Genomic DNA, 26701 nt, shown 5'->3' with positions numbered 1-26701 from the left:
CCAGTCTTCCTCTCTTTGTTGATCAAATGCAGCTGCAAAGTCAGCAGAGGATAAATATCTTGATGCTTACTTCATGTACAAGGGCTTTGAAGGAGAGCACAGAGAAGTAACTTTCTATGTACCATTCTGAAAGAAAAAAAATGTCGTAAAATCCAACTTCCCTGGTGTCATTTCTAGCAAGGAGGTTTGTTTTTCTTCATTTGTAGTGCATCTAGGTGATCAAACCAAAAATAACTGATCCACAGGTTCTGAAGTTTTCATTAGTAATCACCTTTTGCATTCATAAATAAATCAAAAAGCAATTTTAATCCTATCTTCCCTCTAATGCCTAATATCATAGCAAATATTTTTTTGTAATAGGCAAGGGGCAAGTTAGAGGACTTTCTCAGATGTAGGTGGGCAAGGAGGAAGCCACCTCGCTGAATTTGCCTGCCTGTGTGGCAGAAGCACATGGATAAAGTCAGAATGCTCATCACACATCTCTATCAGGGCTGATGGCAGCTATCTGGAGCACCCACACACACCAGAAAATGGAAAATGTCGTCCTGCAGTAGAGGTAAATACAGGGCTGAGCATGGAGATGAACATGCTCATTAAGCTCAATTACGAATAGTGGCTGGCACTAATGGAAAAGCAACTCTTTTGTTTCATTCCTTATAAGCAAAAAAGAAAATACTAGAAAAGGAATAATATAATGTCAAGACCCCTGCCAAAGATGAATGAGCCTCCTTTCCAGGGTTCAGTCACATCTCACTCTGTGCCTCCAACAGGGATTAAAACACAATCTAAGAAGCCAACAGGCAATCATCTTTTCTCTCGCTGAAAATAATTCTCAGAACTATAATGTATTCATTCCTTTTTTTTTAATTAGGTGAAATCTATTTAATAAAGCAAGAAAGTCCTCCAAGAGGTCACAGATTTATCATGATGTTAAACGTCATAAAATATCAGTTACAGGCTAAGTAGTTAAATCCAAATTACATACCACACCATTAATTTTATAATCAATAGAGATTAAAGGAAATGAGGAAGTAAAGTAAATGATAGGATCCTAACTTAAATCAAATCAATACATATTTATTGGTGTCTAAAATGGCACAAGGAAGGCCAGGCAGTGTCGAGTCGTGTTCCGTGCCTTCTAGGAGCTTCCTATCTGGCTGGGGAATCCATATGCAACATGTAGGAAGTTTCCCCAGATAGCGATAACAATGCCAGGGTGTCACGAGACCCCGGACAAGTACTGGCCAACAGATTCAGGCAGAAGAGTGCTTGTGGTTACAAGCGTGGTATGCAAAGCCAAACTTTCTGGGTTTGTCAGGTTCGATCACCTTGGACAAATATTTAGTGTTTCAGTGCCTCAGTTTCCTGAGATGAAGAGGAGATAGTACCTACTACTGTTGTTGTTGGTAAAGATTAAATGAGTTGGTACTTGCCAAATGCTTAAGAAATAAGGCCAGGCATACAAAAAGTGCTTTGTAATGGCTAACAGAGAGAACTACCACTGGGAGAAGGAAAAGCTCTGTCAGTCTAAGGTTTCCTAAAGTGCTGCTAGAATTCAAATGGAGGAGGAAACAGATCATGTTAATTTTCTCCTTACCGCGGATTCTTTCTCTATTGCTACCAACATCCTAAGATCTCAACCATTCTAAAACCTAGAACTGATGAATCGTCCTCTACTTCATTAATTCCATGTAAAATTCTTCTCTTTCTCCTCATTGGTCAACGTTTTAAGATGGCTACACGTGCACCTATTAGTTGTTCATGATCTTTCATTCCTCTGCCCCTCCAAATCTGACTCGAGCCCCGACCATCCTGCCCAGAGCATGATAAATAGCCTAATGCCTAAATTTTGATCACTGTCCTTCCATCTACCTAGAACATTAAAAATTATTCACCACTCCATCTTCTTGATTTTCTCCTTTGTAGGCTCTGTCTCCGTCATTAGGATGCTGACTTCTAGCAACAAGGGACTTTCTTCCCCACATCCACAACTCCTGGTACTCGGTAGTATATCAAAACCTAAATTGCTCTGCTAGACTTTTCTCTCCACCAATGTGGTATGGAGACTTCAGAGATGGCCTCCAAGATTTCTACATCTGGTGTATATATTTATCTAATTCCTTCCACTTAATCCTGGGCAGGACTTTGACATGATGGAGTTCACTCCTGTGATTAGGGAGTAAAAGAGGGATCTCATAGATTTCATTAAGAACCACCCTCCCACTCACCCCCACCCATTCGGTTCCTTTGAGTTAAAGGGGGGGTTATCTTGGGTAGGCCTCACTTAATCAGTGAGCTCTTAAAATAAACTTGGCCTTTCCAGACAGAAGCAGCTCAAAACCTAAAAGACATTCTGCTAGAACCCAAGTAAAAGTAAGTTATCAGGTTGTGAGAGGGCTTATGGAAGAAGTCACGTGGCAAGGACCTGAGTGCATCTTCTAGGAGCTAAAATGGTCACCGTCCAACAGCTAACCAGATATTGCAGAAGTTAATCCTACCACCACAAGGGACTTTAGAAGTGGAACGTTCCCTTGTTATGCCTTCAGATAAGAATACAGACATACTTTGATTTCAACCTTAAGCAATACTTAGCAGAGAACCCACGTAATATATGCCAGGTTACAGCCCAAAGAAATGGAGATAGTAAATTTGTTTTTTTTAAGCTACAATAGTCTCCCCTTATCCACAGATGATATGTACCAAGACCCTCAGTGGCTGCTTGAAACTGCAGATAGTACTGTATCCTACATATACTATTTTTCCTATTCATAACATACCTATAATGAAGTTTAACATGTAAATTAAGTACAGTAATAAAATAAATATATTTTAATAAATTATGCCAATATACACATTTTGTCTCTTTCTCTCAAATTACACTGTAGTGTACCCATCATTCTTCTTGGGATGAAGGCAGGTGATAAAACACCCACGTGATGAGATGAAGAGAGGTGACTATCAAAGGCATTGAGACATAGTGTTAGGCTACTAATCAGCTTTGGGTAATACAACAAAAAAGGGTAATCTGCTTCTGGACCGGGGACTATGGGAACTAAAACCATGGAAAGATAAACTGCAGATAAGGGGACTGCCTCACTAAGTTTGTGGTAATCAGTTACACAGCAACATAAATGTAATATATCACTCCCCCTATGTCCCACTGCCTTCCACAGCCTTCTCTGGCTCTGTCTTCCTCATTTTACACCTCAAATGTATGCTGTTTTCCATTTGTGTCAGCCCTCTCCAAAGTGATTGTGTCCATCTGAGTCACTTTAATAAGCATCTGTATGTGGTTTTCTCTAGATTTCTCTGCTCCTCTTCCCTTAAATCCATGTCCTATTTTCCCTATTGCTTGATGGTGCACTCTGTGTGAGTACCAAACTCCTCATTTAATGGGCCCAAAATCTACCTTGTTTTTGCTCCCTCTATCTTATGCTCAAAATACCTCCTCCTTCTACCTGAGCCAGTCCTATTCATGGCTGGGCCGGACTTTCCTGCCTTCCTGTCTGTCTGTCTGTCTTTCTTTCAGATTTATTTATTCATTAGAGACACACAGAGAGAAGCAGAGACATAGGCAGAGGGAGAAGCAGGCTCCTCACAGGGAGCGTGATATGGGACTCAATCCAAGGACCCCAGTTTCATGGCCTGAGACAAGGCAGATACTCAACCCTTGAGCCACTCAGGCACCCCTATTTATGGCATTTCTATGTTCCCAACATTTAATCTGTAGGCAACTCAAGGAAATTCACCCTCTTCTCTTTTTATGATTAGAACCAGCAGTTGGCCAAATCCTGATGGCTTTTAACAATATAATTCACATTCAACCCTGTGTTCTATTGCCAATGGAATTTAGGTCCTTATCATCACTGGTGTGGGTTTTTTCTAATGTATCAATAACCTATTTCAAAACCAATGTGTTTACAAAATACAAAAGTATTTATAGATCTTACACAAAAAGCAATAAAATTAATATCACTTCACATGGGCCCTCAAAGTCTAACACGAGTAATTTCAATTTTTAGCTGTGTCATTTAATTGCAATGGGCTCATAATATATCTTCTTAATGTCTCTGAGCCTCAGTTTCCTATCTGATTATTGGGGAAGGTGATATTTACCTCACAGGGTTAACAAGAGAATTCTAAGAAAAAGAATCCAATAAATGGTAGCTGTCCTCATCATTATCTAGAATACTAGCAACACCACCAGTTTCCTTGCTAATCAGTCCAGAAAGGTTACCAAGGCCTCTTAGTCTTCCTTCTCTATCCAATTACCGAACCATCAGAGCGACTTTGACCAATGTCTTGCATGGTAAGTTCATCAGATCATCTTAGGAGTCTCCATTCAGCTTGTAAACTCTTGGGGAACATTAACAACATTGCTTGTTTATCCTTGTCGCTCTGAATGCTGGCTACCAAACCCATGATAAACAATGAGGAAGAAATGGAGAAGTGGTTCAATGGGAACTTGGTAGTATGAAAGAAGGAGACTGAGAAGAAAGTGAAAGTGGTAGATGTGAAAGGCAAGCTTCGTCTCACCTAAAAATCAAATGAAGCAAACATGCCCCTGCATGCTGAGGTTACTCTTAATGAGCAGTCCTCCCTGGGACACATGCGCCACAACTGAAATCAGATCTTCTGGACAGTTACAATTTTCTCATGGGAGAAGGGAGGCAGACTCAAGTCCTCATCACATGCAACCCAGAGACATTACAATATCAACAGAATACTTTTGTAATTAAGTAATTGGACATGCTTGACAATTTTCGGGTAGTTCATTTGTCCCAGAGGTGTAAAGGGTTGAAAATCTTTTTTCCTCCTGCAGCTAAAAATCTATTTAATGGGGAAGCTTCAAATCACGTTGCTAAAGAGATGACAGCCCTGAGGTCTAGATATGGTGCTTCTCATAAACTCTTACTCTGAACACCTCACAGTGACACAACTTTATTGTTTGCCAAACACCAGGGACCCAACATTCACAAATATTCTGGTTCTAATTTATGACAAATAAACCAGAAGGCATCAGTTAAAAATTTCATGAATACCTTCTTTTAAGAGGCTTAAGAAGCTTTCACTGATTTCTTCCAACTATCATTGTCAGAGAATTAGAAAAAGAAACAAAAATTTAAAAATCTCTAAAAGCAGCTATGTTCTAGTTAGCACATGAGGAGGTAACAACTTACAGAACTGTATAGGAAGGGAGTCTCACCAGGAGGAACTGAATATGCAGAAAGAATTAAAAGAAACACAAGCAGGAAGGAGGTAAGGCGGCAGGAGAATTTTCAGGAACAGGTGTAACAACTTCAGGTACTACAGGGAATTAGAGAAGTGAAGGTTCTAAGTGTCTTTGCCAGATACACCTATTTGCAGAGCAAACAAGCAAGGTTTGACAAAAGCATCTCCAGTAGGCAGTTCTGTTGACGTGATAGGTATTGCCATGGTAATGCTCCCAGGGTAGTGGGGCGGGCAGGAGAGAATCTACAGACAAATGTGCTGGGTATGAGTGTGAGATGGTCAAGAAGATGATAAAAATGTTACTATTTGTTGAGAACACTTACATGTGATTTTATATACCAGATCCCCACAACTAAGGTAACCATCATTATACCCATTGTACAGGTATGGAAATAGAGGCGCCAAGGGGCTAAGTGAGAAAGTAGGTTATTATTGAGCAAGCGTTCTCTTCCTTTTCCCAACATTCACAGGAGAAAAATCCCTCCCTTTGCCTTTGATGTCAGACTTGATCCTGTGACTTGCGTGAAATGTGAATGGAAGACAGAGTACCTTATGAAGCCTATGCCTTAACAAGTTTATGCTTTGTCACTCCCAGAGCTTCTGACTACCCTGAGAAGAACCTGATCCAGGTAACCACAAAGCCTCCACCTTGGGCACCAACAGGAGACAAGCAGAGCAGAGCCACACACACCCCTCAAGCCCCCAACTGCAGGCTTGCAATATAAAAAAGCCAAGGATACTATTGCATCACACCAACCCAGTAAGTAACCAGTTTACTGAAATGTCTAAAATGATTTTTTTTTTTTTTTTGCCACTTATTAGCACTAGGTCCCATGGCTGAAACACAGAAGCCATTTTCTAAACAAATGTTAGTTCTCTTGCTCAGAGAGGAAGTGTGGGCGGAGTTTAATATAGAAACCTATTTTTGGATTTCCACCCCACAAATTCTAAATATAGCACACTTTTTACTTAGTATGTCTTACTTCTGAGTAAACTGGATTCTTACAGAGTGTACCTCATTTTGTTCTGCTTTCTTGTGGCTGCATTACAGGCTGTTTTTGTTTTCCTCCCTCTCTTAAGCTGCCTGCTTGCTCTGTTATTTTTACAAACCACATTAACTGAAAAGATTGCATTTTATTCTTTTACATCATTATCTCCCCAAACAGAGCACTTTACTCTTCACCATATTTTTGTAAATCTCATCTGGTATTTTTTTATGTTTCTGCTTCCTGCACTTACCTCCATCAAGTTTAGATAATAGTCACAGGCTCTTTGATGACTGGAAGCTTTTACTGAACATTGTAGGGATTACATCCATAAAAGGTTTGATGTACTCTGCTGATCAAAGATCTCTTTTTACCACTTCCAGAAGTTTTCATCCTTTGAGATTAAGCCAATAGTTTCAAGGGCAGTGAGTTTCAGGGCAGCGATAATCCTTGAGTACTCTAAAATAAGATTGCTCCTTTGTCTCAGCCTTGGTTTTCCTGAATACACTTACCAAAAAAAAAAAAAAAAAAGAAAGAAAGAAAAAAGAAAAAAAGAAAAAAAAAAAAAAACCAAAATATTACCATTCTCTTCCTTCTGCTCCTGCATCCAACATTCTTGGCTTCATAATTTCCTTTTATGATATAGGCCCGATAATTTAGTATTTTAACTTTTCCCAACACAGTGATTAACAATTAACACATTGTAGAAGAGTAGAAGCTCTCTCAATTTTCAAACCTCTGCAGACTCACCCTTAACTACTGAGTTGGTCCAGCATGCCCTAGCATGGCACACCGGTGCTCACTGCCTGCCAGACTGGCCCCGTCTTTTGCCACGAGCTCTCTCCAACCCATTTTCCCATACACACTCTCTTAAAAAGGAGCTAACACCTATGCTTTCAATATATATTTTTGTTATTTTTAAATGATTTGTTATTTTGTTAGTGAAGGAAGAAGCCTCAACAAAGTAGAATATCCTGTCTGTGGCCACAAACCTAGCCAGTGGCAGAGCTGTCACACCAAAGGCACTAATCCCCATCTCCTAAGCACCCACTCCTACCTGGTGCCTTTGCCGACATTGCTCTCTCTGCCCCAAACACCTGGCAAACTCACCCTTGCAGTGAGCACTTACTGACTCTCTAATGCCAACTCGGTTTTCTCTTGCTACCTTTTCATGACCAGCCTGATATAAAATAAACTACGTTTCCAAAAAAATAAATAAATAAACTACGTTTCCGTTCGTGTACCCCCTGCCCCTTGCCTATTTTTATTAGGGAAGAAATAAAATACTATTTGTACCTCTGTTTACCCCATTGCCACAAAGCTCCCAGAAATCAGGGGCCTCATTTTTAATCCTCAGAGCCAACTGAGCTTCTGGAACATTGCAGGTACCCAATAAATGAGTGCTGAAGCTAATTTAGGTAACAGAGGAAAATCGGGATAGCTATTATAATTACCTGAGAAAAGGAAAGAGTGGGTGAAAATGTGTGTGAATATGTATCCATGTTGGCATATAATACATGTGGACTGTCTACAATAGTATAGGTTAATAAAGTACTATATAGATAACCCATATGAATTATCTACAACATGCTGATAGAATAATGATAAAAACTGAGTACAAAGTTAGATTATGGCCAAATTCCTCTTTGTGGAATTTTTATCTAAACAGACACTCTTTTAAAAGCCTTTGAGGATGGTTTATCAATACTTCATAAGCAGGATACAGAGTATAGGTCACTTGTCTAATAAGGATGATTTCTAATTTTCACAGCAAAGCAACTGAGAAGGGTCACAGGATCCTTAAGAAATGTTTTTCAAAGAACAAGGGCCCCTAGTACATAAAACTCACATCATTCTACTAGGAGTGGAACGTACAAAAAGAACAAAGTTAATGGATGGCCACACTAGACAACACGCCTTCTTGGATTTTTCCACCTACCAACATCACCTCACATATCATTTCTATTTGATGATTTTTAAAAATGTCTCACATTTATTATTATTATTTTTTTACTTATAAGGTCAAGAGAGACCAAAACACTTGCTGGAAGAACTGTCAACTTGACAGCTGTTGGGTAATATCCATCTCATTTGTACCCACTATTTCTCCCAACATTCACTCTTCCCTTTGGGAATCTTTCAAAGTTGTATCCCACTGTTCAGCTCTCAGCATTTGGATATTTATTCTTCCAAATCACTACTGACAGCAAAATCTCAAAGAAAATCTCTATGTTGTAGTCACTTTGAAAGAATGGGCAAATTAAACACTTAGCAAGAACCAAAGGTCCCATGATTAAGTCTTTGCCTTTCAGACAGACTTTCTTCTTTTCTTCCTCCTCCTTGTGGCGTGAGGGCTGGGGGTGGTGCCCTATGGGATAAGTCTAAGTGTCTATCAATCTGACCCACGAGGGTGAAAATAATCACGCCATCCTGGTTTTCCACAAAGACCCCCGGAGTAATACTGTTGCATTGCTCCACCACTGAAAATACTGCCTGATATACATTACCTTGTCTCCATTTCAGGTTCTAATAATAAATTCAAACTGTCTTTTCAAACCATCTTCTTTAATGCCTGACCGACTCATACTAGAGCTACTCTAGATAAATAAATGCTTGCTTCATCCCAAAGAGATATCAGAAAGAATAATTTCTCTTCAATTCACTCCCGCATTTTTGCCTAATTATTTTGAAACATTTTTGCAGTAGATTTCTCAGTTTCATTAAAATAAAAAATCTCTCAAATCTCTTAACCACTCCCTCCCACCCCCCAATCACATTTTTTATACTTTTCCCTGTCAGTTTTGAAGTAACATTTTACTAACGACAACATTCATAGTTATGCCAAAGGAAAGAGGTATTGTTTGTTACAATGTTTTTCTCATCTGTAACATGGATCAGAGGTTTTATTTTTCCCTTTATTTTATATTGCCTGCAAACAAATAAATCTGGGGTAAAAATAGTATTCCTTGAAATGAAAAGGGTAACATACATAGTGCATGGCTGAACCATACTGACCAAACAGAATCAATGGCACAGAAGGAAAGCAGTGATACATCATAGGATCACCTCTTATCCACCAGTCGGCCACAGGATGACTGTGTGCGCCAGCAGCAAACCATCAGCATGCACATGTTTTCCTCTGTGATTTCTGCTGAAACATAGGCTGTCCAGTGCATACCAGTCTCTAGCCAAAGCCCGATGGGAAGTAACTGCAAGCCATAAACTTGCAGTCCTTTAAAAACATGCTTAATGGATAAAGTATGCAAATACAGCCACCAACGCTTCCAGAGACTCTAACTTATAAATGACTGAGTGTTATTGGAGTTGATTTTTAAATGAAAAATTCAGATGTGATGGCAAGGCAGTTTTTCACAGACCCCCATGTGATCCAAGAGTTGATGCAGTATTGAAGAATTATATACTTCATGATGTAATAAAAAAAAAAAAACCCTGAATTTTTTACCACCAACTAGGTTTATGAAGAATGGTACACACGCCTGCTATATCAAAGTAAACATTTCATTTCCATAGGTGAGGTAGCAAGGCAAATGCTTCATGGGTGGGCACGTGCAAGCCTAGGCTGCCTTTTGGTTCCTTTACGGAGAAAGACAAATGCCAGAATGGGATACTTCTTTTTAAAAATCTAATCAACACATCTATGTTGTATATTCACGCTAGGCACTGTCCTAGGTTCTGGGAACCCAGAAGTGAACAAAAGAGACCAAACAACTCTGCGATCATGGAGTCCATCCTAATCCATACATTTTGCTCATTTCATAGATCTGAGCCAAAAGATGTATAATTTTCATTTCTGAAGTATTTTATGTTAAAATTAACACAGTTCAAATTTTATTCATTTTCTTACAGGGTATGCATTTTAAAAGGCCACCCACCTTTAGGGGATATTACCCTGATGTCTAGAAAAAAGATTTTTAATCTGAGATTCTTTTAATCCTTCATCTGTTTCCCAGAATGTGAGGCTGTGAATGAAAACACACAGACTATAGGAAAAATAAAAACTGTTTTCTGAGTAGAAATAAAGTAGAACATCTAATGGGTTCCTCCTATTTCGTACTACTTTTTTATGTACATCCATCTCTGGCTCAAATTCACAGATGAGATCCATTAAAATCTCAAGTTCAGTATAGCTTTCTTGAAAATTTTCAAAGTGGCAAACAAATTGAGGAGAACATCTACCTTAAAAACCCATCACTGATGCTCTTGATCAATAGCTGGCATCAATAAATCTTAGATAGACATGTGGGCAAGACTCTTGGAGCCAGGCAAGGATTTTTCTTAATATGGATACTGATGTCATTTAGGCAGAGGGAAGCTGGGCAGATTTGCAATAAGAGGGAAGTGATTATATAATACATCCAAACCATAAATAAACACTCCATTAAGTTATAAAATTCTATATGTCCTTAGAAGGGCTTCCTGTGAGCCACTTAACTTAGAAAAAAAAAAAAGGAAAGCTCTATTAATCATTCATTTGGCCAAAACCTACTGAACCCTTGCCCTATATCCAACACAGCACATCACTACCACCACCATCATCCCCACCACCACTACCACCATGTTGAGTTTACTGTGTACCAGATACTGAGCTGGGTGATGACATGTCTCCTCATTTAATTAGTGAGCGACTCTAGAAGTTGGGTATAATTTTTATCTTCTTTTTAAATGAGCAGATGAAGTAAATAATATCAAAGGAGTTATGCCATCCACTTGTGGTCCCACAGCAAACTAAATAATCAGGCACCAAATGAGCATCTGTCAAACTCCTAAAACCATGGTCTTTTACTGCCACCTCCTCTAGCTTTGAGATATAATTGACATACAACAGCATTGTGTGAGTTTAAATTATAAAATGTGTTAATTTGATACTTACATACTGTAAAACTATTACCACCAAGTTTTAACTAACATTTTTATCACTTCATATAATAAATAACCATTTCTTTTTTTTAAGAATTTATTTATTTATTAATGAGAGACACAATGAGAGGCAGAGACATAGGCAGAGAGAGAAGCAGTCTCCTCATGGGGAGCCCGATGTAGGACTTGATCTCAGGACCCCAGTATCATGCCCTGAGCCCAAGGCAGATGCTCAATCACTGAGCCACCCAGGTGTCCAATAACCATTTCATTTTTATGATGAGAACATTTAAGATCTACTCTTAGCAACTTTCAAATATATAATGAAGTATTATTAACTACAAGCACCACAATGTACATTAGATTCCAACTTATTCATCTTCTAAATTTTATTTATTTATTTATTTATTTATTTACTTACTTACTTACTTACTTACTTACTTACTTACTTACTTACGATAGACACACAGAGAAAGAGAGAGGCAGAGGCACAGGCAGAGGGAGAAGCAGGCTCCATGCTGGGAGCCCGACGTGGGACTCAATCCCAGGACCCCAGAATCATGTCCTGGGCCAAAGGCAGGCGCCAAACCGCTGAGCCACCCAGGGATCCCCCAACTTATTCACCTTCTAACTGGAAGTGTGTACTCTTGGATCAACATCTCCCATTTTCCCCTACCCCAGGCCCTGATAATCACCATTCTCATCTCAGTTTCTAAAAGTTTAGCTTTGTTAGATCCCAAATATAACTAATACCCAGTATTTGTTTTTCTCTGAGTTATTTCACTTAGCAAAATGCCCTCAAGGTCCATCAATGTTGTCTCCAATAACATGATTTCCTTCTTTCTCATGGCACAATATTTCATTATACATACATACATCCCACATCTTCTTTATTCACTCATCCATTGACCAGTACTTAACTTGGTTCCATATCGAGCATCTTTTCACGATGACCACATGCATATCTTCTTTGGAGAAATGTCTATTCAGTTCCTTTGCACATTTTTTATCACATTTTTTTTCTATTGAGCTGTAGGAGTGCCTTATATATTTTCAATATTAACTTTGTACCAGATACATAATTGCAAATATTTTCTCTCAATTCTATAGGTTGCCTTTTCATTTTGTTGATTATTTCCTTTGCTGTACAGAAGCTTTTTAGTCTGACATAGTTCTACATCTTGATTTCTTCATTTGTTGTTTGTACTTTTGGTGTCAAATCCAAAAGCACACTGCCAAGACCTATGTCAAGGGGATTATTCCCTATTTTTTCCTCTAAGAGTGTTCTGCTTTCAGATCTTATGTTCAAGTCTTCAATATATTTTGAGATGATTTTTTGCTTATGGGATAAGATGGGGAAGGAGGTAAGGACATGGTCTTAAATACTCCATTTTATTGCTCCCAAATAAGCTGCTTAATTGTGGACTCAATTGCATCATCAGCCTCATATCTGAGTTGAAAAGGATTTTAAACATTATCTAATGAATGATAAACTTCAGATGTTGGCCCATTTCCCATGATCAGCTAACTTGTTATAGGCAGATATAAAACTAGAATTTAGGTTGTAATACAAGCTTAATTCTACTATTCTATATATAATTGTGAATATACCATAATCATAATAACAATAACAGCAGCTAGCATTTGTGAAATTTAGTATATTTCAAACTTTAAGTGCTATAAATGTAAAAACTCATTTAATCTTCCCAACATAGGAAATGGATCCCACCATCTCCATAAAACAGGTGAACAACTGTGACAGAGAATTTTTTTTTCCCCCAAGGGCACATTAGTACTAAGTGGTGGAGCCAAGATCTGAATCTAGATTTGCACAGCTCTCAAGCCCACCATTTAACTACTATACTATTCTGCTTCTTGATTGAAAAAAATCAAATTTTCTCAATGTATCAAACTATAAAAAGAAAAATACCCTCAGTTTTCCTATGATGCTTCTTTGATCACTCTCATCCATATTTATATATCATTCATCTAGCATGCTTTGAGATGTTGATGCCTATCCACCTGATTCTGTGAATACACACACCATCTTTCAATAGATCATTGCTTCTGAGATCAGAGATTAAGTCTTTAATTCTATTTGTTCTTCCCCAGAACCTAATTCTCACAATGCACTATAGTAGAAAGTAAACTTTCAGAAGTGGACATTAAAAAAAGAAAAAAAGTAGCAGGTAGCTAACAAAGAGAGTTTTGAATTCGCACTACTAAATTTGACAGAGGGTCACTCATGCAAAATGATTCATAACCAAATTCAGGGAAAATCCACATCTAAATATATTTTACAAACAAGTATTTAACTAACAGGTGTTTGCCTAAATTAATCGAAGGTATTTCCCACCCTGTACACAAATTCACAACTAATCACTTGAATTAATAAATGTATACGTATTTCAAGTTCAACAATAGCTACGTGGACTAATGTATTACAGTTATTATGGAATTTTTTTTAAAAAATTGAGAAAGACCCAACATACTTACAGAGGCTAACTATATATTAACTTAGGAAACTCTACAATTCAAATTTAAAAGAAATTGTTCACATTTGATTATCAACTCCCTTTTACTAAGACAGTAGGAAAATTGAAACATTCTTACTGACAATCAGCTAATCACACGGCTGGATTAACCCAAGCTCTCCATTTCCTTTTCAATCAGAATGAGTGATTGTCCTTGGTGCTCAGAACACCTGTTGTGTAAGCGCCTTCCCAGCACATCATACAATCTACTTCCATCAGCTCAGTTGTATGTTTTTGTTTGTTTGGTTTTTGTTTGTTTTTTAAAGATTGCATTTATTTATTCATGAGAGACATAGAGAGAGGCAGAGATAAAGGCAGAGGGAGAAGCAGATTCCTCAAGGGGAGCCCAAATGTGGGACTCAATCCCAGGACCACGCCCTGAGCAAAAGGCAGATGCTCAAACACTGAGCCATCCAGGTGCCCCTCAGCTGTATTGTTTAACCAGGAATCTATATATCCGTTCTCAAGCCTATCATAATTGCGATTATATTCACATGATATAAGCGTAACATAAAATTGATGAAATACAAATGCATAAAAGAGAACTGTTGCATCCACTGCTTCCTTAGGATGATAAACTCAACTCATAAGAATAATTGGCTTTATATTAGATATGGGAAACTTTATAATTGGGGAAAAACATGGTAAAACTCCAAAAGAATCATGCCTTAGATTACTTTGCAAGTGTCCGTGTTTTTGCTTCACTTTGAGGAAACTGTAAGCAGTGCATTAGGACTATTATTTATATAAGAAAGTGGAAGTGAAACTCCAAATAGCAAATCTGGATTTAACTAAGGTATAGATTCAACAAAGGATTGGCAAACAGATGCACATTCCAATATCCGGAGTTAAAACAAAATTTTTACATAGCATTCTAATTTTTTTTTTCCTATTTTTAAAGCAACTTTTTGTTTCTTTAACCAAATGTTTCAATTGACCAAAGAGAAGTCACAATTGAGCTGAGTAAAAGGACTTCTATAGTACTATATGCAAGCAACAGGTGGCTAGAGGAAGATGGACTCTGGTCCTGGGCTTGGCTTCCAGAACTGTCCTCATTCTGTCCATTCTTAGCCAATTTTACCTGTGCTAGCTCTGAGAGCCTCATGGCGTTTCCTCATGTCCTCTGCTATAGTCTCTTAGGCACAAGATTTCCTCCCTCAAATTCTCTCTGTAAGGTCTCCAAGTACTGTGAATGCCTGTTCCTTCCTGCCTGTGCACTTGCTATTCCTCCTACACTTCACTCCACCTCTTCTGCACCTGCTTACAGGCATCATCTCCTCCCCTTTTTCTGATTCTTTAGTTTTATTCGCATCACCTCCTCTGTTCCCACTTATCACTGGATACATGCTGACCCCATTTTTTGTTTTAGCTGGCTGTGTTCATCCTTGGCTGTAAGCACCACGAGGAACAAGACCCACATTATTTTCATTAACTTTAGGATCTCTAGCATCCAGCATTTTGCCTGGCAGAAAATAAGTCCTTAAGTACTTAATCAATTTATGGATACACTAACTAATGAACTAATTTAGGTAATTGTTCCTCCAAAATTCCCAAAGACAGGAATTCTTCCTTTTCTCACTCATGCTTTCTATCTGGCACCCTGCAGGAAGCCGTGTCGGGATGCTTCCCTGTGCTGAAAGATTTGAAGTAGGACCTTTTACAATCCATTTCTGAACTCCACTCTTTATGTTTTGGATACGGGACCCTAAGGGCCAATGCCAGGTGACAGGTGCTCAGAAGGATCCCACCCTGAGCCCCATGGTCTGAGGGATTTCCCCGGGTGTATTTTCTGTCATTCCTAACCACCAGAGCCACACCGAGCAGCCTGATAAGACACCGAGTGGCATTCTCTTCTCTACAGGTGACACGTGTCTCCTGATGCATGGATGTCAAGAACCTCTTCTTTAAAATTCTTAGACTCAAAAAATAAATAAATAAATAATAAAATAAAATAAAATAAAATAAAATAATAAAATAAAATAAAATTCTTAGACTCCTGGAAGGGTTGAAGGGCATACATTGTCATCTAGAATGGAAAGAGTATGACAGCAAGAATATATCCGAAAGAAATAGCTATTCCAGAGACAACAGGGTCTATTCAAAAGCACTCCCCTTCTCCCATTGCTTTGTGAGCAGGAGACTCACATGTCGGTCTTCATGCACTAGAGCCATGTTCATATTCACGCTGTCTGCCAGCACATTTTAGATCCTTTATTCTTCACTATCCCTGGCTATGATACTCTCACTCCTGCTTTCCACCTGCAGCCCCACCACCATCCACAATCACAGTTCTGAAAGTTCTGACTTGACCTTGCCCCTTGAGCCTCATTTCCTATGAGAGCATTGTCCATTAACCAGCCAAAATTGTCTTAAATAACTAAATGGTTCCTAAGCTTCTCTGAGTAGTCCAGGAACATCTCACTGCCCTGAGTCTGCATCTCATCCCCATTTAAATTCCAGACTAGAAATCGATATCGACTCAGCCATAAGCTCTCGAGAACAGATCTTCTACCAATCAGGAGGAAAGAGGGCTTGGTTCATTTCTGTCATTTCATCCCAAATGTCCTGCTGCCTGGAAGATGACATGTAAATGCCACCTTTTATACAAGTACCATTCTAATTTTTATAAGAAATTTAAGACATGTTAAATTCAGCATATACCAAATAACACTATATCCTAAGAGACCATAAAAGAGCATTTACTATGTACCAAGTCCTGTACCCAGAACATTGCCTACATTATCATTTCATTCTCTCAGCAGTCCTGTAACAAATATTCTATTGCTATCCCATCACAAGAAAGCTAAGCATAAAAAAACTTGCCTGTAGTCACAGGGAATGCAAATTCATTTATGTCAAATTCCTAGTTCAAACCTTACAGCTCAAAGGATTTCCAAATGCAACTGAACAAATAAACAAAATTTATACAGATCTATAGTTCTTCTCTGGACATTTCTTCTTCTTTTTTTTTTTTTGAGCAATACTCAACGAGGCAACAAATCTCTAGAATTTCTCATTTCAGGATATTTTCACTAAAGCTAATTCTCTCACATAAACACTATCTGGCATCTCTTTCTAGTTGGTCAACTTGGAAGTGAGATTAAGTACAAATAATGTAGGATAATAATATACCTTATATTTTGCATTTAAGGTACTTTGGTATTTTTACTGGGATACTATTCTATTACTTGAATAAATTGCAGCCTAGCAAGAACAACATTTCATGAACATCTTAGACATAAATACCCAATTCCAGGAAGTCATCCTTTCTCGAAAATGTACAACTTCATTTCTTCTGTTTCTGTTATTTTGTTCTCAAAATTCTTTCAAAGCCCAATAAGGTAGAACCAGATGGAATCACTGCTTTTATTTGATGCGGCAGTAGAAGAGCAGGGGGGGAAAAGAGGAGATTTTACACATAAAGAACCTAACTGACTATTTCAATAATGTTTGATGAATCACTGATGAGCATTAGTTTTTCCCTGTTTGGATTCCTTCTTGATTGTACTGCTAGGAAGTTCGACCAAATCACTTGCCTGCTAATAAAGTGTCAACAGAGGGCACATATTCACAAACCTGTGCATTACTAAAAATGACCAGCAATGATTAAGCAGTAGATAGAGATTCTCTTCTCGAAGGTGTTTTCTTGGGAGCAAGAGGAGTCTCTACTCACTTCACCAAATCATTTAAAGTGTGCGTCGAAGAAAACAATAAGACCTTTAAAACCATTTATCATCTCAAACTTCTCCTAGAACAACGGTTTCATTTTTTATAACCTTACAGAATAGGCACCAAAAAAAATAAATCACTTAACCTATGGAGATCACAACACAGATGCATTATTTTAATAAAGCCACATATAATATAATATATAATATAATATAATATATATTATATATAATATATTATATAAACATAAGCAATAATAATAATAATAAACATAAGCAAACCATTTTCTAGTGGATGCTGGAAGTCTTAGACCAAGAATTTATTTAACAGTTAATATTTGAAACATATGGAGAAATACATATATATATAATAGTATTAAATTAAAAAAATAATAAATGTATGATGCACATAGGGATGCCTTTAAAAGTTCAACTTTCTGTTCCATGTATCTATCCACTGTCCTTTGAAAGTTGATTCTTCTTTCCAAGTGCCATGATTTTGGTCTGTCATTTTAGGTCATTTTTCATTCCAGTCTTAAAGGCACTCTTAAAGGCACATGATTTGCTCTTTGTTCAGAAAGAAGGGATTTCTTCTCAATGCTTGATTGCTTTATCATCTAACTGAGGCTCTGGATTCATCTTCCAATTAACAAAGACCTTTTATACAGTATCAAGAGAACTGGTGGTGGGAGGAGGAAAAGTCTATAGAAAAGGCAAGATCTCCCCAACAGTTAAAAAAAAAAATTCCCTCTAATAGGCAAGGTAGATCATGATTTTCTGGCCAAGGAAAGACTGTCCAAAGACCCTAAGTACATTAGATTTGAAGACAAATAAGTGGATAGGGCAATGTTTGCAATGTTTTCTTGATGTGGCACCAAGATCCTCCCCACCGGCACAGCTTAAATAGCTCTGCACGGCCTGCTGATGATATGAATTACCATCCATACACTAGAGCAGTGGTTGTCAAATACTAATGTACTTAAATATCATTTAGATAGCTTCTTAAAACATAACTTCCTGAGTCCCACTTCCAGAGATTCTGATTTACCAGGTCTGTGTGCAGCCCATGAATTTGCATTTCTAAGAAGCTCATGCGTGATGCCAAATGTGGGACTGAGGACCACACTATGAATACCCTTCAGAGCACTGGGATTCCAAAACACTCGGGGTAAACTGTATACTCACTCTGCATCTAAAATTCTGCTCTTGGATTATTTCAGTCTGCAGCCTTAAGAAACATGTGGTCTTCAAAGAAACCATAATGCTACAGTGGGAGGCTATCCTCCTTTGTGGAAGAAGGAAGGAAGGAAAAAAAAGAAGGGAGGGAGGGAGGGAGAGAGGGAGGGAAGACCCACAGACAGACAGAATTTAAGTAATGGGTCTTCTTCACTTGGAACAGAGAGCAAGCTGACTCAGGGTTACAAAGGCCTATCTCATCCCTGATCCTTTGTCATTGAGAGAGACACGAGCAGTCGATGTCAAAAATGCACACTGCACATTCCCAGGAAGCCACTCACAGGGCCAATTGTAATTTTATTTAAGCCTGCCTGAACTTGTTTTTCTTATTTTTCCCCTGTAGGCACTCATGAGGATTTTTTTTCCCCTTTGCAAGACAGAACTCAAAGATAAAGTCACAGATGGGGGCTTCACCAAAAACTAGCAAACTTTAAAGCAAAAATGAATAATAAAAACCAAGCATTTCTGTTTATATCAAGATTCACCCCACAACCCCTCTACTCATCTTCCTACACAAAGAAAATCATCCCAAAGTCAGATTACTGGGAACATGTCTAAGTTCTTTCTGTGCAGATCCATATGGTGGTGTTTAGAACACCAAACATCTAGATAAAACCAGACAAATTCCTTATTACAAAGTATGGTTGCAAATCCAAATGCCTACAGCCTAAATATGGTAATTTAATGGATGAAGCCAGGAGTAAGAGAAGACAGGGCAGCAGGGAAGATGCAGAACCTAAGAGTCCCAGCCTTATCAGCTATTCCTAATCAGCTGACGTCCAATTCTAATCAAACAAATACATTTTTGGTTGTTCCTTCCAGTCCCATTTCTTGGATTTTACGTTGAATTACGGGTACCATGTACAAAAAAAAAAAAAAATCACAGAGAAACTGGATGAAGGTAACTTCCTCCAGAAGAGGTTCATCCTAGGCTATGGGAGGCAGCCTGGGATAGGTCAGGTTGCCTTTATCCACCATGGGATTGAGTGGACTCCACTGTGGCTGACATTTTGAAAGATCTGCTCTGCCTTTTTTGCTCACATTCTCGGATGTAGTTTGAAAGTCTATAGTGTTTACCAGTCTCCTTCGCCCTTCATGAATGCTGAACTCCAATTGTTTTACCTTTAGCCCTGGGAGAAATTGTCACAATGAGCAATTTACCTTTACTTACTTTTTTCTTTTCTTTCTTTTCTTTATCTCTCTCTTTCTCACAAAGCAAGTTGGGGGGCCTATGGAGTCAGGCCCCAAGACAAAAGGAAAACAACCCTACTAGAATTCCACTGCTCATAATGTTGCATGTCTGTCCCTACACCCGCACAAAGCAACAAAAAATGGAAAAGATTCAGGTGTTTCTTTTTTGTTGTTGTTTGTTTTAGCACTTTAACTTTTCTGCGATCTGCTCTTAAACTTCCTAGCTTCACACCTCCACAGCATAAAAATTAGGTAAATGCCTTCAGGAATGAACAAGACTGCCCAAGATCAGGGTAATATCTAGTACCTGCTTTCTTTCTGAGATCACATCCCATCAAGTCCCAGCTGCTTTAGCATCCCTAGACTTTGACGTTTTTCTCTCTTGCCTTGAGAGATTGCCAAAAAAATCTCCCACCTTCTCTGCTCCCAGGCACAATCTTTTGCCTGATTTCTCAGCTTTCATTCAAACCAGAAGTTGGAGAGATCCCTTAAGGGAAAAGCAGGTTGTGGAACGTTGGCTCACCACTTTATAGTTCCCTATGCTCTAAGAGTCTTGGTTTTCTTGGCAACTCTTTAATGTCTTCAAGTTAGGAACATTTCAGATTTTGTTTAATTTGGCTTCTCTACTGTTTTTAAAGAAGTGTTGGTTTTTCATAGACCACCCCAATTTAGCCAGAGGCAAAAGTCCCCAGGTAGGCTGGTTGGTTGGTTGACTGACTGCTTGATTGATTTTTTGGAGACTACAACTAACACGTACTTTATTTCCTTGATTGAAAGCCTTGTGGTACAGACAAGGTTTAAAAGAGTTGACCTCGAATTTGTTCACACTGACTCCAGTGAGTTGTATTTGGGTTTTCTATGCTTGAGGCTACTCAACTGCTCCTGTTGCAATAGGTTTGTTTTCTTTCAGGATCAAGGTGGGTATTTTCATTTAAAATCTTATTTTTAATTCCTTCTCTGGCAATTCTTTTCTGGATTCTTAGCTTTGCAATAATTATATCTACAATGCAACCAGCATTTTTGAGTCACTAAGATAAATCCTCCTACTCCAACATCATATGATCGTCTTATTCTACTAGTTAATAAAAAATGTCCAGGGTCAACGAAAAATATATCCTAATGAACCATACAACACTGAATCCTGTGCACAAGGAATGTTTTCGACATCTAAAATTCTTAGGAGCTTAACAAGCTTCCTCTTAGTGGAGTCATCAAGCTCAGCCATGGGCCTCAGTCCCTGATTAATTTAATACAGTAATATAACTACTTCCCCAGGAAATCATGTATTTATTCTGAATTTAGGAGTTAACTTCATATTTAAACACAATCCACATGAGCTATGTAGGAATTATTTTGGTAAAAAAAAAAATATATATATATATTTATATATATATTCAATTTCTTTTTTTTAATATATATTCAATTTCAAACAAGATATCAAACTAATACTTTTGGTTCAGTGATCTGTTTCAAGACAGATATGTCAAGCAATTTTTGTATTTTGTCAGCAGCCTTAAAAGAAATTGCAAATAACCACAGATCTTTGTTACACTTTAGAGTACTTGAGACACTCCAGATAAATATTTTACAATAGATGGACAGTACGCACAAGAATGGTTTCACGTAATAAGTAATACAAGAAAGTGACAAGACACCTACCTTATGCTTATCAGGGAACAAGAGGAGAATGCTTTCACCAAATGTCACTCTTGTAGTCACCAGTAATTGGCTCCACTTGACACAAAGAGGGATTTAAATGGAAACACTATCTGACGTAAGTCTTTCTAATGCAGAGCGCTCCATAAAGATGGACATAGGACACACAGTAAAGTAGCCAAATTATTCCCATTGCCATGTGCCATCTCCAACTGTGGCTTCCTGGGAATTCATCTACAGAAGTACAGCAACAAATTCTCTTTGAGATTACTGCCCTGTTAGGACATAACCTAATAGATATGGAGCTCTCCATCACATAGGTAGCTGGAGAATGTGGCAGTGGTTCAGTAGAAGACTGTCCACAGTGAATGCCCACTTCAGTTCCTCTAGGACTGTAACTGATCACATGGCAGGCCCCTGCTGAAAGAGCTCTTGTCTCTTCTGTAACTCGCCTATATAATAATCAAGAGAGAATACCCAGGCATCCAAGTGATGGGGATATGGAAAGATATCAAGACATGGCACATATTCTAAACTAACTGCTTTTCACAATTATCTAGTTTGTAAGACTGATAGACAAATAAATAGAACCTTAGGCTTATAAACAAACAAAAAGTAAATTTAAAACATGTCTAATATGGTGTACAGTATCAGAAGGTATCAACCATTGGCAAAAAAAAAAAAAATAGCATTATCAGTATATAGCAGGCACTGTGCCAAGGATATTATACGAAATCTGTTCATCTTCATGGCAACTCTTCAAGGTAAATACTCTCATAATCCTCATTTTGATAGATGAGACAAATGAAGCACAGAGCGGTTTAGTAATTTACTCAAAGTAGTAAGTGGTAGAGAGAGAGTCAACCTGAAATTAAGTCTCAAGATGCCATAACACAAGCCCTTAACCACATCCCTTTACAGGCCTCCTGGACGGCACTGATCACAGTAATGTCTCACTACGAATTCCCTATACTTTAATAGTATAGTATGGATTACGGACATGTGCCTTTCCTAGCTGTCCTTAAATTCTGAGCTAAATATAAAATTAATGACATCTTGGGAGCTGTGATTCTTCCCTAACACATTTTGCTAAGAACATGGCTTATGAAATCTTTATATCTAGTTGAAATGTGTTTACTAAGTCTTGCCAGGAAGTTCATTCTAAAGGGATATTCCACATGGGCAATGTAAATTGCTGTAAGGGCTAAGAAGCCTTCATTCCAACTAGTTTTTGCTGCCAAGTAATAAGTAATTTAGCAGATTTGGAAAACGAAGCACAGGGTCTATCCCCTTTCACAAGTTACTAGGACTGCGTAAAGATCAGTCACTCTATATGGAATTAGAAAATATCCTATCTGGCACATGGAGTTTGCCTCCCTTGATGTTGTTGGAAACTGCACATAGTGTTTAGACCACATATCTCTGAGGAAGCACAAACCTGTTCCGATGGCCTAGAAACTCCACATTGCAAATATGCATTTCAATGAGGGTTTATGAGCATGGAGGAAGGAAAACTGGTATCCCAACCTGCAGGCCAATATCCTGTTCCTGGCTTTTCTGTCTCATAGCTGTGCAACCATGAACAAGTCACACCATGTGGGTCAGTTTCCTCCTTAATAAAAGATGCTAACCTGCCTCATGATATTCTGGTAAAGGTGGTACCTTTGAAAGCCCTCTGAAAAACTATTCAAACAGATCATGTGACATATACATATATGCTTACACACAGCACCAAGGGCTAAGCTGTACTCATTAACTGGACGCCAATAGCTAGATGATTATCAAGGTAGAAGACAGAAGTCCACTAAGCCACACTCTAGAGGAAGTGAGCCTGTGAGGAGATGCCCAGTTACTATGGTGATGGGAAAGGACAGAGCAGTCCAGCCTTAGGGACAGGGAGGAAAAGGAGGACACAGGTTGGCTACAGGAGTAGGTTCTAGAGAGCCTACCTAATGAGCACTGGGTAAGTATGGAATTCTGGAAATAGCAGCAAAGAAGAATTCACTCATTAACAGAAAATAATCTGATATAGAAAGGCTGTGTGTCAGGCACCATAAACCACAAACACCAACATGCAGGATCTGGCTCGATCCTAATAACAAGCCAGTGAAGGTATCCTCCCTATTTACTGATTAGGTATCTGAGCCTTTGAGCATTTTATTAATTGTCAGGTCCATATACAGAGTCAGTGGTAGAGGCCAGGTTCAAACAGAGCCATTGTCAGGATACAAACTAGTCCATCTATCAAGCTACATTTCTGAAGAACAACTTCATGTTCAAATATATGGGGGAGAAGTCAGGTATGGTATACACTCAAATGTTCACAGCACTCTTTCTGTGCTGTGAAATCACAAGTGACTTTCTCAATCCCCATAAGTATTATCTGACTTTTGTTATCAAAAAGAAAAAGTAATTAAAGAATTAAAAGGGATCTTCATTTTTCCTTCTTAAAGACAACTCTTATCCCCAAATGCTTTAGATTTGTGTAAAAAAAAAAAAATGAGGAAGTCAAAAGGACAGTTTGTTAAGGGTTAAATATTATACATTTGATTAAGAGTTTAAGTATCTGTGGGACAGCAGAAAGCCACTGAAAACACTGAAGTGAACCTAGTCTAGTAAGATAAGTTGAACTTGAGGTTCATGTTGGCAGGAGTGGGGCACCCTCACAGGGTTGGGGGTCAGTGTAGAACACTTTACAAAGTTGTCCCCACTCTAAGTTGTCTTTAAGTTTCAGAGAGAACTCTGGGAAGAATCGCTAGTATAGGATCCACTGTGATGGTGGGAATCATCAGTTCCACTTCTTAATGCACTGGCTTGGAGAAAGGCTAAGGATCAATGATACATAAAGAGATAATCAGTAGAGAGCTATGCAAGTAGATAAGATAGTAATGGGAGAAGGTCAGAGAAAAACAGAAATGATAGACCTATAAAAGCTTCATACTTGGAAACTAGGAAGAAGATAAATGGAAATGAAGGGTAGGGGAAGGGGAAGAAAGCAGAGGTGTGGGTGGAAGGGTATTAATAAGAATATTCTAAAATAAATGCTTGTTTCTTACAATGGAAGAAGGTTTTATAATGTAAAACTATTTGTTTTAAAAGAAAATTTTCATACAGCAGGCAAATCCTTACCTAGATTAATACAGAAAATGAAAGAGCTGGTTTTCATTTAGTATTTAATATGTGAAACATGGTAATCTCTTATATTTGGGGGAGGAGACCACATAGGCTATGATGATGAGATTTATAAATGAATAAAACGACTTTCAAATTAACTGTTTCTAATAGTTTAGAGTTAAAATGGATACTTCTTACATTTATGTTGAAAACTAGTTTCTAGTTATTAAACCAACTAAGAAGGCAATCACAATATGAACTCAAAATGAAATGCTTTGAATTAAACATTAGCAAAAGAACAATTAACGAAAGACCCAATAGCCTTTCATTACTGTTCAAAAAAAAATTTTTTTTTTCACAAAGTTTTATCTATCTGACAATGTTGAATTTAATCTAAACTCTGTGGTCTCAGGAAATAGCCAAGGTCAAGAGGTTCTTACCCTTTTGTTTTTTTGGGAAACACCCCCAAGTCCAAGGACCGATCTGCCCTTGGATATTCTGAGACCCCACATCCACCCTTCTTCATAACACCCTTGTTTCATAAAACCTCCAAAGTTTTACCTCATTTTTTATGACAGTTGCATAGGAAACATGCCATTGTAAAAGCCATAATTGATATAATTCCTCTATTGCCAGACATTTAGGATGCTTCCAATTTTTCACAACTACAAACAAAGCTACATTAGTCATCTTTGTACAAACAACCAACTTCAATTCTTCTCCTCTTTCTTTGAGACATTCCTCATTAGTAAGCATTCCCCCTATTGTAAGAGCCTGCATAAAATCATGTCCTTAATTGTCTGATACATCTTGTCTTTGACATAGTTAGCTGTTAAGAGTTTTCCAGAAAAATATACCAGGAAATAAATGAGACCATATCACACATACTTGCTCCATGCTCTTTTTCAGAAAACATATAAATGCAAAACAAAAAATTTCACAAAGGATAATCAATATCAATTGATAATGCTGGTGCAAAGGCTCCAAGAAAGGAAATGAGAATCTATGAACAATCTCAGTTTGCCTGAAGATAAATTAGTACAACTGAAAAATATTTCAAATTTTGTATTTGCATGGCAAGGAAAATAATATTAAGTAAGGAAGCCAGCTGGACTCACCACAATCGGGAAACACTTTCAACTTAGCAAACCACACAGGTAGCACGAGGCATTTCACAAGGCCAAAATGTTTGACCAATTCTAGCAATGTGAGAAGAGAGAAGATCACGGCTTTGACAAAAGAACAAGGTCCTAAATATGACAGGGACTTAAAGACATAGACTTCAGGCCCACATGGGATTCAGGAACCACCTAGTTCCAAATTTCAGCAGGTTCAGGAATCACAAATCCCAGGCACAATTCAGTGGGGTAAATCCAATTAATGTTACAAGACTTGAGATTTTCTACAAGTTTATTTTGCTCGGAGGAATATCGTTAAATATATCACATTTCATTTCTACATTTCTGTAGGACTTCTTGTGTAAATGGGGGAGGGAGGGTGGAATATTCTAACCACTTGTCATTTTAGGTTCTGCATAAGTGAAATGATGCTGCAACTCCAAGGCAGGAAAGTTTACAGTGGAGGCAGCTCCACTTGATAACAAAACTGCCCTAATTTGGACTATGAACTAGCAACCTATTTTCTGAGTATTGCAACAAATGAAGCATACACTTGATCCCATTTAAATCTTGGAAAACTCTCCAAGGCTCCACTGACTGATGCAAAAGTGAGATGCAAAAAGGCTTCATTGCATGCCTAGGATAACAAAGTTGGTGGGAAGTGGTAAACAGTGATGATTAAGGAAGGATTCAACATGTAGAACGGTTAGAGTCAAGGACATTCAAATTTGTATGAGACCAATAGAATGTGGCCAAATAAAAGTATTTAATGTGACCAGTTTAACGAATTCAAAACAATGATTAGGAATTAACACATCCATCTTCTGAATGTTAATGGACAGCTCTAGACTGCTGGGGAAAAGATTTTTTTTTAATAGTGCTGGAACTTGCTTGCAAAGTTTTTTCCCTTGAGTTGATTAAATATTCCCTCCAAAATCTTGTTTATATTATTAATTTGTTCAGCAACCCCTGTCTTCAGAGAAGTGTAAATTTCCACCTGGTCCCTGAAGAGTTAGCACATATTTTTAATTAAAATAGTCTTGAATAAATTGAGTTGTTATTCTTACAGGCTATATTACTAATAGTAT

The 26701-nt window shown here is 38.0% G+C and overlaps 1 protein-coding gene and 1 non-coding gene across 18 annotated transcripts in view; both read right to left on the bottom strand.

Moving 5' to 3' along the window:
* FHIT (fragile histidine triad diadenosine triphosphatase) overlaps window positions 1–26701 on the bottom strand; it is a 1386045-nt gene that overhangs the window by 674522 nt on the left and 684822 nt on the right. The gene's annotated exons all lie outside the window — the stretch shown is intronic.
* Window positions 19750–19884, bottom strand: LOC140611536 (small nucleolar RNA SNORA55). The gene has a single exon (XR_012012685.1). It is a non-coding gene; the product is annotated as a small nucleolar RNA SNORA55 (small nucleolar RNA).

This window comes from Canis lupus, chromosome 19 (genome assembly GCF_048164855.1).
Source record: "Canis lupus baileyi chromosome 19, mCanLup2.hap1, whole genome shotgun sequence".
NCBI lineage: Eukaryota > Metazoa > Chordata > Mammalia > Carnivora > Canidae > Canis > Canis lupus.
The sequence above is the reverse complement of the archived record's forward strand: the minus strand, read 5'-3'. Positions and strand labels throughout refer to the sequence as shown.